Here is a 16,762-nt window from a genome sequence, read left to right as displayed (position 1 = left end):
TTGCTAACCTTAATGGATGGTTTGTGAACTACATTACCCACAAACCCCGCGTTGTGGGAAGGGGCGCACATGCTGTAGGTGCGCTCGTTTTTACGTCTTCGGATCGCCCGGTTGAAGAAGTCACATTTTCATCACCGGCGCACCGACTTTGCGGTGAAACCCGACGTGAGTAAACAAGCGCTCCCTTCACTTGATCCTTTCATGTCATTTGATTCGCTGAGAGCAAAATCATATCCGAGAACTGCAGCCAATGTTGTGCCACCAATGCTGCACAGTGCGAAACAGTTTTTATCCGCTTAAAGAGCCAGGAGTCCGCGCGATGTTGTGTGGTGGACAACTTCATAAACGACCTCGAGGGTGCTAGAGTGAGTGGAGTTTTGGAGCATGCATTGTGTTGGCTAAATTTCACAAACAGGTTTTTTTATTTTTAATGCGATTGAATAAAGCAAGAAGCGACTTGTATTTCTAGAGCTCACTCCAAAACACTGTGGCTGTCATCCAATTGCACGGTGAGTGATGCTGTCATCTTCTTGTTTCTAGAATTGCTTCATCACCAAAAGGCAAGGGTTTATTATTATGCTTTTATATCTTTGGTAGACTCTATAGGCTCTGAATACCATAGACTATATGCAGTTTAATCATTATGGATTGTAAGTTGTTTGTCTGGGGGTAGATTAAAGTTGCCTACTAGTTTTGTTGATCCTTTTGTATTCGAGTGGCTGTACGTTTTTGGGGATGTGGCCTAATTGTGTTGTTCCCAAAACCAATGGCAAAGTGATCTGAACAGTAGCATACACACAATACATCAGCAAAGTTGGTGCAATACATGAGGCTTGTCTTCACTTCATCATCATCAAAAAAATATGTCAACCACTTGTGGCTGAAAAGTGTTTATATAGCCATGTCAACCAAAGACCTATGTAACTCTGTAACTGTCACACAAGGCCACTTTCAACCATTTCCTGTGGAAGAACACCTACACAGCTGCACACATCTCTACCTGCTTTTGAACCTTTTGTAAGTCGGGTTATTTTTGCAAGAATGCACAATTGATTAAACCGTCATATCTGATTTTTTTTTTTTTTTTTTTTCGAGTTATGCAATAAATGTGTTCAGTCCTTCCTTATATTGTAGCAGAACAATTGTGAAAACAAAGACCTTGTGCACTGTGCATCTAATCATAAAGCCCTTTTATTGATTGTGAATGAGCAGGAAAGCTGTTGTTGACAGTATTGCTCTCTGAAAACATGATAATACTCCTTCCTCTAATAAATTGGGAGGCGTTTGGTGAACTAGGAATGAGTTTGGATTAGGGCTGAGTACCATTAATTGTTTTTCTATACCAACAGGGCTTTCTCTGTTGCAGCTCCAAAACTGTGGAATGAACTGCCTCTCCACATCAGAGCTGCACAGACACTTGACCAATTTAAATCTTTGCTTAAGACACACTTTTATGCAAAAGCTTTTAACACTGTCTAGCACATATCTGGCCAAATCTAAGCTGTCAGTGCTTTGCTGTTTTGTATATTGTGTTTTGTTTCTTATTATTAGATTTCTATTTGTTTCTGTACTGTAGACCTTTTGTAAAGCACTTTGGTCAACAGCAGTTGTTTTAAATGTGCTATATAAATAAATTTGATTTGATTTGATACCAATACTCTACAATACTGAGAATTTTTCCATACATAGGCTAAAAGATTTGTGATCTAGAACCATAAAACAGAACAATCATGATTTGATCCATAAAACTATTTTACATTTGTATCATTTATTTGAGCTGAAACAACCAAGTAACTTTCTTTAGGGGCCCAACACTCATCAAAACTTAGTATCTGAAGAAAAGTATTAGTTTTGGCGCCTGTTTCCGACACAATTTTCCTTTCGACACCACCAGTACCTAAACCTTTTCTTCCCCAATACCATATGGGATCGTTTAACAGTTCCCAGCCCTAGTTTGGGGACCACAACTACCAATTTAAAATAAGCTTCCCTCTCTCATTATTTGTAATCACGCCTGAGGGAGAAAACAAGTATGGAGCCTTTAAGCGTAAATTTTCATAATTGATTTCTTCTGTGTTGCTTAACTGATTTTGCAGTGGCCACATTTTGCAGGATTCTTTCAGTTTTGGTCATTCACCTATCTCTGTGACTGTCTTCTTTCCATAAATCAATGTATTGCAAGCGCTCATTGTATTTTTGCCGTTTCATAACCGTCTTTAAGTCCAAGCAAAGCAGGAGATTTGCACCATTTATTTTTTTTTTTTTTTCTCCACGGCTTGTGACGACACAGGCCTGAAAGATTATTCTCCACAGTCGCAACTTTCCTGATTAAAAGTGCCCAGTCCTATGTGCGGTAGCAGGAAGGAGGGTTACATGTGAACTGTAATTATTAGTGTGCTCTATGCCTCTGTGAAGATTTAGCCACTGACGCATTTCACATCATGACGTGCCACTGCTGCTGCTCTACAATTTTTGAGGTTGCAGAGGAAATTTGTTTATGGCGGTAGGTTTGCAGTAGGACACTATCTGTGTGAGGGAGGGCGCGATGAAAATATATAAATGACAAGTATAAATGAGTCCGGGAGCAGCGTCATTTCGAGAGAAGACTCAAAGTATCAGCTATAGACAGATAATACACAAGTCCTATTTCGAATGAGCTTCAAGTTTTTTGAATTGAATCATAATTTCGAGGAAGGGATGGTTTTGACTCCCTCGCAAACCACATTGAACTCTGTTAAATGCCAACTTGCTGTACATCAAGTAGCCAGCGAGTCTTGTTTCTTTGTGGTTTTTGTTTTAGTTCCTCTAATACAGACGGCTCTGGACGGTTACTGACAGCGGCTTCCTTACAATCACAACGACCAGAGCAATACTTTAATCTAGTTTAATCCTACATTGATCTTGCAATGTGGCACAAGCTTTATTTATGATCACACTGACCCAGTAGTTGTGTGTTCAGTGTTTTGGCCTGAGAAGGTGGCTCTGCTCTTCCCTGTGCCCGGTGCGATCGTGTTCTCTGTTCTGCAGTGGCGCAGGACTAAATGTGGCCTCATGACTCGCTTGACAGCAGTTGACAGCTCACTCTCATCCTGCTGGATCAATGAAGCTCAGTGCACTTCATTAGAAACATCAATGTAGCACACTTTCCCACAGACCAGTATCAGGGACGAACCCCTCTGCACTAGGTTGTTTTTCGTTGCAGTACAATTCTTAATATTTGAGGTTTTAATGACCAGATACAGTTGTATATACAGATTTTTTTATGGTCAAGGAGGTGTAGGAAAATGGTTGGAAGTAATAAAACTGTGCACTATGTATATGTACTACAGAAGCTTAAAGGGGCTAGATCAGGGGTGTCCAAACTTTTTTCATGGGGGGCCACATATTGGAGCGTACACGGGGTAAAGGGCCATGGGTCGGTGGTTAGTTCCACGAAACCTTAGAGTAGCAGAGGTTTAAATTGTGCCTCATGCCTTTATTTATGCTTAAAACCTTAATGCCAGCTCTGTCTCACAATAAAATGCTAGTTGTTAGGTTACAATTGTGTAGAATTATTACATATTAAATAAAAAGGTATATCTCTGATGATGTGAACCGATTCAGCAATCAGCCCGAGGGCCACCAAAAATTGGTCTGAGGGCCACATTTGGCCCGCGGGCCGCACTTTGGACACCCCTGGGCTAGATGCAATTTGGCCATCTTATACTCACTACTGCCATATCTGGTCATGCGTGTAACTGCACCTTCTATATAAAGCTCGTGCATGAAGGCAATTTGGACCTGAAGAAAAACTTTTTGAGTGACAGTGCAGGATTTTAGAAGCAGTTGTGGTGAAAAGATCTGGGCTCATTCTACACATTAGGACATTGCTGGAACATGTAGGGGGAGGAATATAAATACCGTAATTTTAACATTTTTAAACTCTGTATAGTCCCTTTAATGGTACAAGTATTGTTCTTCTATTTTTATTACATATAGTGTAGGGCTGGACAATAGGACAAAAATGTTCATAATAAAAAAATTAATACATGCAGCTTGAACTTAGAGATATCTTTTATACAAACCTCAGCTCAAACAAAAACAAATGATAATTTAACACACAGATATCTTCCATTGTTTCATCCAAACTCCAAAATCTACAGGTGGTGTTTCTGAGAAATGGCTGTAAACCTGTCAATTCCCATGACAGTTATTGAGATTGACCAAAGTAGAGATTGTGATTTCGATTCAATTTAAATGAATTGCCCTGTATTTTTCTAGTGTTTGCTTTGAACTGCTGTTGGTTGGGGTCAAAAGTTTCTAGATCAATCATATATTATTGATCTTTAACATGAAGAGAATATCTATGATCATGCTAGGGCTGCAACTAACGATTATATTGGTAAGTGATTAATCTAGCGAATATTTTTACGATTAATCGATTAACCGCTTAGCTGTGAATGGTGTATGAAAATGGTATTTTTTCTTTTTTTTTAATCACATAATGCTATAGTGGCATCACTTGAGGACATGTTGATGGAGGAAACTTAAAGTGAGTGTTTTTAGAGGCTCTTAGTGCCAATTCTGCTTTACGACTGGATGAGACACAGACAGATGTTTATGAAACATCTAACTTGTAAAGACCCTAACTTGTAAAACAAAGTAGGCTTCCATCAAAAATAAAAAAAAATGTAATGTCATTTTTGCTCTTTTTAAGTCTGTGTTTACTAGAAAACGATTAATCGATTAGTAAAATAGTTGACAACTATTTCAATAATCGATTAGTTGGCGATTAATCGATTAGTTGTTTCAGCCCTAGAACATGCAAAGTTGATTTAACAAAACAAGGTACTGCAATGTGTTGTCTTAACTAAGGATCATGTCCAGATATTGGTAAAATGAAAGAAAAAAAACACTTTGTTACACATTTTAAAGCACTGCATTAAAATAAAGTGTGTATTTTACAGAAGTAGATTATATTGTGATATGCTTTTGGAAATGGTTTTGTTTTAGGCACCAACATGTGTGAATTTGAGTGTGAGTGAGGTAATGGTGAACGTCGCAAGGTCCAGTGTCACAGAATGATTTATGTCAATTAATCACAGAATATTTGGTAATTTGTGTGTTGTTCTGACTTAACTATAGTTGTTCAGGCAGAAAAGCATTCACCAAACTTTTATGACAAGAACTTGAGGCAGCGTCTCATTTCGTCTTTTCACCTTCCGTTTCTTTCATGAATTAATTAAAGCCTTTGCTGGAATTAATTCTTTTAGTTGGGGTTTGAAATCCCCTTTAGCAATCCTACATTTCTGTCCTCTTGGTCTGCTTGTTGTTTGTATGTAAATGAAGCCGACTTGAATATTCTACAGTTTGCTCTGTGAAGAAGTTTTCCATGTGCCGCACGGCTCATTGTAAACACAAATGTTGCGTCAGCGAAGGCTCGAAATGATGGCATCACACGTATTCAATTTAGTTATAAAGAAACGAGAACAACACATGGGAGCTGGTGAGCCACTGTGCTGTTGTCATGATATTAGCACAAGAAGGGACCAATGGCTGCTTTATTGGCTTCTCTGCTTTTTGATTGGCTCATTGTCGATTTACACAGCTAATCAGTGCTGGGCTGTGAGAGAGACCCCAGCCCACCTGTTCAGTCACTATCCACACAGACATGTATCACGCAGCAGGGAAACGCGCCGCTTCTCTGTGCCGCTGTGGTCCCGTCATCAATAATGCATGGCTCTGAGGATGAAAGGCTGTTTTGGCTTGAGGCATGTGTCTCTTATGGAGCGAGAAAGACATCAGTGCAGGCACTTAGAAGTGTGTATTCACAAAGTGAGCGCTCTTTCACATGTTCTTCATGTACACAAAGAAACCAAATCAGCTGAAGGCTCAAGGGAGTGTGTGATTGGATTGAATATAGGATTGTGATTTGGCGATGTCACTGTAGTGTCATACATTACAAATACTATACACTAGAGTTTTAAATGTGATAGTTGTTCTTGTTAGGTTTTCCCAAGGCATTTTATTTTATACAGCTGCTGGTACTTCTCCAGAAAGGTTTGATTTCTTCTAGAGCATTCTCACCCGATCAATGAGGCATCAGACTTTAAAGAGGGGGTATTATGCTTTTTTCAATCACATAGCACCAGTCTATAGCACACTACAATGATGACCAAACCTTCTGTTGGTCTGTAAATGCAGTAAGTTAAAATAACTGCCTTGCTCTTTCAAAATGGCTGTAGCAAATGTCTTGAAATAGGCCTCTGTCTCTTTAAGAACCTCTGACCCTTTCCGACACGCCCCCCGACACGCTGTCTGTGGCATCAGTGGGGAGGGGGTTCTGCTGAGGAGCAGTGGTTGGTTACTCGGCTGGTGACGAAAGCTCGGAGGCGTCTCCAGGAGGTGGGGGCGTTCCTAGGAGGACTCAGGCAAACCTATCCCTAAAATGGCCGCCATCAGAGTTTTTACAGATTACTCAAAAATATGTGAATGTGCCAAGGCAACACTTCAGGCATGATGTAAAGCTTGAAAAAGTCGATTTTGCATAATACCCCCCCGTTTAATTAGGCTAAAGCATTCAAAAGTCACGATAATTACTATATTGACTTATCGTTTAATAAATAACAGATAAACCATATATTTATTAGCATTTCCCCCTATTCTTTCTTTGTAAAACTTTTATTTCCAACTGAAGCAAATTCAGTTACATCATATTTCATGCTTATTGCAGCTTGTGTGGTGTTTTAGGTTGTGATGATGCACTTTTAGAACAACAGGTTTACTGTCATTTTTATGCCTGAGAGCTGCCAGTATCTAGTATTGTTAGAGTCAATAATATCGTTTATCGCGATACTTTCCTGCCTCAATATATCGAACTTCAAATTTGTAATCGTGACAGGCCTACCTTGCCATTTTACTGGATTTGGACGTAATTTACAGAGAAAATGAGCAGGTCACACATGTTATATTTCTGTGATTGGTTTAGCAAAGCTTAGTCCCAGCTTAGTCAGACTAATGGAATACACATTTAATAATGCACAGCCCTGAAATATTACTGTATTTACATTGATAAAAATGCAACAAGGTAAAAGATTTCTCAGTCCAATCACCTCTCTTGCTCTCCAGAGTCATGTAACAGAAGTTTTTCTTTCTCAATCCATCCACCCCAAATAGACGTGTTTGACACAAGTTTCAATTCGGCCCGAGGTGAAGTCTTAAAACAGTCTTTGGTTTGGGGCTGATTTGAGGAAAAACTTCAAGGCATTTCTGTATCCGTTCAAAGATGTAGTGCTGTGGTACAATCCCTTTTACCCATAATGTATGATGTAGAGTCTATGATGCAACCCTCCACCTCACACAGCCTGACTACGAGATGAGACGCGCGAGGCTCCGGATCAGCTGCGGAGCCAGAGAACGCAGGTTACTTCTGACATTAATTAAAACATGTTCACACTTTGACTGCAAAATGTAACTTTGTCTTCCTGCAATATGAACGCTCACCCAGATTTTCATGACCGGGAGACCTTTGGGCCTGAGAGCAACGGCTTCGTGCCGCGTTTGTGAAGCCGTTTACGAATACAATGCCTGTGGAAACTATAGGGTCGTTTTCTTTTCAGTCAATATAGGTATCCGTTTGAGGGCGTACTTGTAATCTGAGAGGGTAAATCACTAAACAAGCAAAGACGCAATCTGAAACCCGCTATGCATGACAATACCAAAGATGATTTGAAATGTTCTTGGCCTAGAGATGCTGATGCAGATACCGATACTTTCTTAAAAGTGGCTTTCTGTGAAAAAATAGTGAATAAAGTCATATTTTATTGTCATGATGTTACAGATCAATTATCAATGACATATCTATGGATAAACATTTAACAAGTATCACTTGACTTTTCTACACTATATATGACAGGCTTTAGGTTACTATAGAGTCCGGGAAATTCCACAGTTACCATGGAGATCCACCATCTTTGCAGCTGTTAGCATACACTCCCACTGACAAACATTAGCTAAAAACAGTATAAAAAGTGAATAAAAAGCCGTGGAACAGCTATGTTAGCTGCTGAGTTACTGCTGGTAAATACATCTAACTCACTGTGGTGTCCGAGTGTTTTAATGTGAACAAGAACTCCAGTATTTTACCTTTTAAAATCCATTGGTTTACAATTGCTGCTAATCCCATAATGCTTAGCGATATGACATCACATTCCCGAACTCTATAAACAACTCACATGTGATCTGAACATTACAAATATGTTAGATCGGGTATTTCTAAATCTAAAATACAAACTTGGCTTCAGCAGTTCTCCATTGTATTTTATTAGGCTACTTTAGGTATTTCTATGTTAGTTTCTGACCCACCCTTGATTTGTTTTCGTTAGCTAGTTTTAGCATACTGATGCTAACCATGGGAACTAGGCGGCGACTAAAAATACATTTGCTCAACGATTGAATTCTCCAGGTTCTTAGCTTTACAACGATATACAGCATGCCCATATTCACTTACATTTAGGTGGTAAAAGTTGTGTTTTTTAAGGCGTTGAGAGCCAAAACTGGTATTGGATATTTGTAGCCAATACCCGATATTGTATTTTTTCCAGTATCGGCTCCGATATCCGATACCAGTATAAGATCGGTGCATCCCTAGTTCTTGCAATACAGCACATATTGTAAACATGGTCAGAAGCCAACCATATACCTATACTAACCTATATAACCAATACTTTGATCCAAAAGCCTGATTTATGTTTGAGTGTTGACAGGGCAGACAAAACATAAAATAACTTGAAAAATCTGCTGTTTCTAAAGTACACATCACATTTAAATGAAATATTTAATTCTCAAGATTAGATTCAATAAAACTAAACATGGTTCTTACTCTCCGGTGAGATCGGCCCTTGAGTCACAACTCGACCAATTCAGTCCAGCCCAGTTTTTAGACTTCACCTCGATGAATACTTCCTGGAGGAATGAGAGCCTGCACAAACATATAGGGACAACCGTTCTCATGAGAGGCTTTGATAACTGCATTATTCTATGCATAAGCCGCTTCCAACCCCCAGATTTCTATGTAGATCTAGTGAAAGGCTTTGTGAATGTGCGAGCGTGTGTTTTGCTGTTGGAGTTGGGCCTTTGAAGTTCTTCATTCACTCTTAACCCACTGCTCCACGCCTGCCTTCCCTTTGAAGAGCATGTAGTGATGATTATTAAAGGCGTCTGCTCCAAATGTATGGGCTGAATATGGATATGGGTGGAACTGACATCAGCAGCCTTGGTCTCGAGGCATTTGAAACCTCACAGTATTTGGCAGCGAGTTGATCCAAGAAATAAAATTAGCGGCTTCACAGGTAAACGCTGGTGGCTTGTTTACTCGTGACTATAGGAAATGTGTGATTAGCATTCATCGTCGTCGTTTTTACGACGCTGCCTCGGGCTTTTCCACAAACTTCAGTTTTAAGTTCATCACTAAAACTGATATGAACTGATGCTATACTGCGTCATAAAAGTTTGACCTACAGAAGTTTGTTCTTCAAAGACTGAATCTGAAGCTTTTGATTCTTTTGATGCACTAGTGGCTGCACAATATATCACCAATTTGCTATTGCATTATCCACTATGCAAGAAGACAGAATATACTGAGGATGTTTATACGCAGAAAACAATATACATGGTCATTTAAAAATGTGTAAAAAGTTTAATTTTAGTTAAATTTTTCGCTTTGTTTTGTCCTGAATTTAGAGTCTTGTTTCGACAGTATTTGATAAAAAAAAAAAAAAACTTCATCAGTGTTAAAGCAGTACTGAGTAACTTGTCTTTCATCTCCCCCTGGTGTCTCTGGCCAGAAAACCACAATTGCAGCTTCCCTGCCACCGCGTCGAAGGCGCAATACACACTAATGGAATCACGAAGAAGCTAACAGGCTAATAGGCAAAGCTAACTGCAGGTTAGCGCCACTTAAACAGTATTTACAGCCAAGTTTGAGTGAATTAAATTATCTCCATTGTGTAATTGGATGTACAATGTCCCTCTCTCCCTTTGTCTTTTCTGTCAGCGTAGTATTTAGTCTCCAAGACAATTAATGAGTAAAAAAATGCATGCTACAACATCAACACCTGCAGTGGTGCTTATGGCCTCTAGGGGCATGAGTTACTTAGTACTACTTTAAAATGTTTAGTAAAATATTGCAATGTTGTCTTATATTGTTACAGAGCTAAACATTCAAGGTGAGAATAAAATAAATCCCTTTTTAGTAATTGCAAGTTGAATGAACGTGAGAGAGAGTGAATAATTGTGTAAACCCTGAGATAAACTTTCTATTGATGAGTTTGCTGACTCTTTTGTGTTAATGTAGTTATGGCTTACACCAGGGGGGGGCCAAAGTGCGATCCGGGGGCTAAATGCGGCCCTGGGACCAATTTGTGGTGGCCCTCAAGCTCTAATTGAATTGGTGTTCGTCACCGAGGATGATTCTTTTTGCAGACAATGAAGTAATTCCACACAATTATAACCTAAAAAACTTCATGAAGAGATTTAAGGCCTAAGCAAAGGTCTGTGGCTGCTCCGGTTGAATGTTTTACTGCATTGAATGACCAGTGTTCTGTGGCGACACTCCTGGCTTACACTTTACACTTTTGACAAGCCTCTAATGCGCTACTCGATTCATTATTCATTCACTCCATACTCGTAGTTAGTTCTCTTATAGCCACAGCTGCCCTGGAGTAAACTGATGGAAGCGAGAGTCTGTGCCGTCGGCCCCTCCGAACACCGCTCACTCACACACAATATTCACACAGGCAGAGTGGGTGAAGTGTCGTGTCTAAGGGCACAACAACAGCGGGAGGCGAGATTTAAGCCACGTGTCTCGCCTTCTTTGATTACTGCTTTGCACACTTTTGATATTTTCTCAATGGGTTTTGACTTCACAGACCATTTCAGGTGACAGCCTCATTGAGAAAAGTGCAGAATAAAGGGACGGCAATTTTGAAGAATTTAAAATATAAAACATTTTGAGTTATTTCACACTTTTTTTGTTTCCTTTATCACCTCAATGAGAATCATACAATGTAAATAGTGTTTCCAAACTTTTGACGGGTTCTTCTATGTAGTTCAATGACTTAACAAAGTCCTCTCAGAGAAAACAAGCTCCCCCTGTGGGTAAACCATATCTTGTGCTGAGGTTTTTGCCAACACTGCATTGGACGAGGTGGTCAATCTCAAATGTCCGTTGGCTCTGTTGACCGAGCAGCTTTTGTGGCTAGATCAATAACTCGGTCGATGATTACAGCTGCAAAATCTCTCCATATCGTTCACACGCTGGACATTCATTTCACTTTAAACAATTATCCCCTCCCTTATTGTTCCTATATAGTGTATGTGATTGAGCTGATGCTGTTTCCCTCAGCTGAACTACTCCACGGTTGTTTTCGACTGCTTGCTAATGGGGGGAGGTAGGGTCAGGGAGGGTTCATTGAGTAGAGGCCGGATCTCTTGGGTTGGATTATAACTGTATGTGTGCTCGAGAGATTGAGATTGCAGGCATTGTGATGTGAGCTAAAGTCTGGGTAGTCCTTTCCTTAATCTCGCAGACAACCGTGACATCTCCTTTCGACAAAATTTCAAGAGATTTGTTCCCTTTTCTTTCTTTCTAGGCATGGATAAAACTGGAAAACCGTGACCGCTCTGATGTGAAAGCTTTCCGCGGACAAGACTATGGTGAGTGACTCTGCTGTCTCACTATATTTGGCTCATGCACAAGTGGACTCCAGAGTAGCCATGTGGGAGACAGTTATAGCATCCATGGAGCTCTATATAGAAATATCTATATTCTCTCATTTATTTTTAACCAGTATGAGGAAAAAAAGCTTAGTTCTCTTTTGGCTCTATCCTCTACTTCCTGTTTGGGACGCCATATGGCCCTCTCTGTGTGTCAAAGGCTGATTCTGCCCAGTGCCATCTGACTCGCAATTATTTACAAAATACTAACATGACAAAACATATAAATGATATGAGGATTAGTTGCAATATTTGACAACTGTCGATATATTGCGATAATGTTATTGTATGACTGTGAGCTTACACAAAAATACTATTTCACCACTATCTGTGCCATTAAATTAAACATACAATCACAAACAATTCTCATTTTTTCCATCAAATTGATACCGATACCAGTATCGGGTACTGTCTCGATACCACATGCTTGTTCTCATACTCATTAATATGATCCCGATACCAGAAACCGATATAACTCAAGGTGCAGCGCTCCTACTGCACTGAGGAGAGCAAAGAGCAACAGACTGGAGCATCTGTTTATTGCTGATGTACGAAAACCAGCATGGTTAAAAATATGACACCTACTTCAGCGTTGTCACTTGGGTCATAGCCATTTTTATAAAAAGATAAACTCTTAAGCGTGAAAATGAGGTCCAAAGGTACATAGGAATCCAGTTTACCAGGGGGCGGTAATTACAGTAATGTCAGCTCCCCGCCAAACAGGAAGGAATGGAAATATAAATCAGTAAAGTAACTAATTACTAACAGATCTGCTTTGAAAAAGTCTTCGGGCCAGATCTTGAGCCTGGCGCAAGAACATTGCTATGGTTATCTTCCATGTGGCGCAGCTGTTGCGTTTTGTGCCTGTGCCACTTGCGAGAGGGCGTTGCTTATAAAAAGAGAGAGGACTGAGGTGTGCTTTATTACAAGCAGCCCTGAGAGCGGAGCACTGATGGCAGCCTCACATTAGTTTCCTCGTTTACGTCGCGCTGCCTTGTGTTCTTCGTTACGCATTATAGGCTCACGGCCTACACGGCTTCACTCCACGTACTTCCCACTTAAAATCCCTAGTCTGGAGTGACAAGATCTGAAAGTTCGCAAAATGTTACGCTATAATCTGCATTTATGTTATGTTAAAGAAAATGCCTTGTACTCATATTGGTGTTCAGTATCGGACAGTAAGTTCACTAATCAAAGTACAAGTAGTCGTATCAATTTTTAGAAAAGTGTTTTCAGTGCATCGGTAAGTGATACAATGCTCAGTTATCTTAGTTTACAATATACTGCCACAACTTCTAGATAAAAATCAGGTATAGCGCCTTTAACCAAGACCAAAACAAGGCTATAATGACATAACTTAGTTTAGACCTGAGTGATTTTGCGATATTGCAATAACAATAATTTGGCCATATATTGTGCAGTCCTTATGGCACAGTTTGGTGCTGCTGATAGCGAGTGACGTCGGCACAAGTCGGAGGATTAGATACAATGTTGTGAGAAAAAACACATTCGGCTAATCCAAGCCGCCCTGACGTCATTTGGTCAAATCACACTGAAACACTGAATAGAATTTTAATCATTTGTGTTTTGTTGCACAAAGTATCTATCTGGGGAAAGTATCTACAGTATTTGTGATTATTCTGACATTGCTTCCACTTAGCTGACCTGAGGGAGCCTCCAGGCGTGTAGGGCTGCAGCAGGTCCCTGTGGGGAACATTACAACCATTCACATTGGGATTTTTATTTGACACAATGAAATTATTTTCAGCCCCAGCAAAGATCCATTTATTTTAACTAGTTGTCTTGAAAGTCCTTATCAAGCGTCTTATACTACATTTTTCCGTCAAAGCTCTGTACTGTAGTAAATCTATGAACACTCGTGCAGGTGTAACTTAACAATGACGAGATGAAAGGATATGGCCTAAAGTGTGGTTGTGCTTTTGTGACTAATGTAGTTTCCTGTTTGCCTGTTCTACTTGTATAATGTCTGGTACACTACCTCTGCAAAGGTTATTAGGTGATATAACCAGACTTATGGTCCTATGTTTTTCTCTTGTAGTTGAATAATGACAACATTTAAGAAAGTAGGACTAGATGATATGGCATTATTGCAGGTGACATCACAGCGTTCTAAAGCCCTTTAATATTATATAGAGGTAACATTATTTTATTTTTGAGGACATTTTTGGTCTTGTACAGAGAGATCATGGACCCAGTGACTGATATTAATGATCATTTGTTGTAATTCATGCATTTTCTTTTTAGATACGACTTGTGAAAGTGTAATGCTGTCAATAGAAAATACTGGCTCCTGCCGCGCACTGGGTCTTGTGATATCATCACATTCTAGAACCTGCAACCCAGCAATACATTTATAATCTGGGATGAAATATCAAATCGGATATTTGGATCGCAATACTTTTGCTGCAACACCAAGTATCAATACTTTATCAAGTATCTCAATACTTTCAATGCTTCTGTTTGGAGGGATTTTTATCATAAACTCCTTTGTTTCTCTGCAACAGAACTTTGTTACATTTTGTGCATTTTTCAATCTTAACGCTTCAATAAATATGACTTGGAATTTGGTTTCTAGACTTTGGACATGTGACTGTTTTCTTTTTACACATTTCCAGTGTTAATTTCGTTGACTAAAATATTTAGGCTTAATTTTAGTCAAAGTGATATTTTTGACGACTAAAATTGGACTAAAACTAAATTAAAAGTTTTTCATGAGACTAAAACTATGACTAAAATGTCCAGATATTTTAGTCGACTAAAATAAGACTAAATAAAAATGAAAGGGAGAGACTAAAATCATCCAAACTTGTATTGACTGTCTGAAAGAGCCTCAGATCATGTCAATTCTCCGCCAAAGGATCAGCTCTGAGCTTTGTTCATGTGGAGCAGCTCCATGAAGCAGAGGAACAAGATTAAATTTGATTATAATGAATATTATCAATGCAAAGTCGACTAAATTAGTCTTAAATTTAGTCGACTAAATTGACATGCAATTTTAGTCGACTAAAACTAGACTAAAATTGAAACGATTTTTTCGACTAAATCTTGACTAAAATTAAATTACATTTTAGTCAAAAGACTGAGACTAAAACTAAATTAAAATATGTTGTCAAAATTAACACTGCACATTTCAAGATAAACATGTTACTTATCATTATTACTTATTGAATCGAGACACGTATCGGATCGTGACAAAAGGGGAATAATAAAAATAAATACATGCAGCTGATTCATAAACATTGACCAACATTTTATACAAACCTCAGCTCAAACAAAAACAAGTGCTTTCCTCCAGTTTCATTTAACCCACAAAAATCTTCCATTGTCTCATCCAAACTCCGAAACTATGGTCACACTTCTATAGATACAGACGGCATCTCTGGAATCGCCCATAGATGTTCATGAAAACAGTTAAGGGGAAAACAATTTGGAGAAAAATCTAAACTTTCTCCAATTACAAAAACTACTTAAACAAATACTGAATTATGAATATAGTTTTCTACTAAATAAAGATACAAAGACATGGAGAGGAGCAAAGTGGTTTAGCTGCCGTTTTTTCGCTTCTACTGAACAATCTGCTGTGAGAAAACATCCATATGGGCCTGATTTACACTTGACTTTATTTATGTGTGTGTATGAGTTCATATTCCACCAGAAAATTGCTAAAAAGAGTGGAAAATTTGTGTTTCTCCCCTCGATGAAGCCTATGACGTGATGCCGTCTGTATCTATAGCACCTTTCTACCTGCTTTAGGCACTCAAAGCGCTTTACATCAAGGAACCAGTCGCTCCATTCACTCTCTCATTCACACAGCAGTGTACGCAGACACTGGAGGCAGGGTGGATGAAGTGTCTTGCCGAAGGACACAACGACAGTGTGCACCTGCGGGATTCGAACCACTAAAGAAATCTTCCCAAAAGCGCAAAACTGCTTCCCCCTCACAGACTGATGTCACGAGGAAATGCTCCATGTGTTTTTTTTATGTTCTGTCATTCTCATTGGTCTTTTTGTTGGCATTTCATTACTCATTTTGTCTCCCCAACAAAGCCTGTTTTGCTAATGGATAGTTTTATTAGCAATACTGGCCTGGCCTTAGCCATCCGTAAACTCCGGTCAATTATAATTTCCCTACATGTACGTCTGGGCTTGATCTCAGTGGCCGCGTTACATCGGTTGACTTTCTACCTACCATTCAGCGAGCGGGGGAGGCGGGGCTTGTCGGTGACGTCAAGCATTTCCCCCGATTTGCTGGTTGTAGTTCGGCAATGGCGGCGGATACGAAAGAAATGAAAGCTCTTCAATCCGTCCTGGCTCGGCTCCCTAATATCCAGAAATTAAAATGCAAGGAATGCTCCCAAGGGTTATGATGGCTCACTTCACTCACTCGGGCGAAAATCAGATCCAGTCATTTCAAAGGAGTTCACCCCTCCCACCTGATAACAGAGCTCAATTGAGAAGTTCCAGACCCTTATACGAAACGCAGTAAATACGAGGGTATGGTAAAACCAGGCTATTGCAATACTAATACTACTAGTATTTTCAAAAGGCCTGTATAATGTGCAACTCACTGAACTTTTAAGTAACCTCTGTTTCATTCAGGTCAGAAGCGCCTATAGATTCCTCTATACAAGGAGCCTAATCAATATCGTCCATGTTTATGTTGCAGCTCTTCCTTATGCCGACAGAGAAAACTCCCTCTGCCCATGTGCCAGTTTACCGAGGGGCTTTGCTGTAATACTCTACCGTGGGGGGGGTCACTGGCGCTTTGCTTTAATAACAGCAGGATTATCAGGGGTCGGCGCCGCTAACCCTGCCTTCTTCTACGGCGCTTTCATACTCCCGCGTCTCCCTTGCAACTCCCACTCAGTGTCTCCTGCTTTCTCCACTTTCCCAGATATTTCGGAGTATCTGCTTGAGAAGTCTGACAATCCCCGGTCTTAGGGCACGTCTGCTTTGCCCTTTCTTCTTCTTCATCCATGGCATTTAA

The 16,762-nt window shown here is 39.7% G+C and overlaps 1 protein-coding gene across 3 annotated transcripts in view; it reads left to right on the top strand.

Moving 5' to 3' along the window:
- The first annotated feature begins 216 nt into the window (after positions 1-216).
- Positions 217-16,762, top strand: part of arhgap9 (Rho GTPase activating protein 9) — a 59,123-nt gene continuing 42,577 nt past the window's right edge. For all 3 annotated transcript variants that reach the window (XM_079579244.1, XM_079579243.1, XM_079579242.1), the window contains exons 1-2: positions 217-509; positions 11,631-11,694. The gene's annotated coding sequence lies outside the window, so the exon portion shown is untranslated. The remainder of the gene's footprint in view (positions 510-11,630; positions 11,695-16,762) is intronic.

The sequence above is a fragment of the Gobius niger genome (genome assembly GCF_951799975.1).
Source record: "Gobius niger genome assembly, chromosome: 20".
NCBI classification, from domain to species: Eukaryota; Metazoa; Chordata; class Actinopteri; order Gobiiformes; family Gobiidae; genus Gobius; species Gobius niger.
This window is presented reverse-complemented; position numbering and strand designations above follow the sequence as displayed.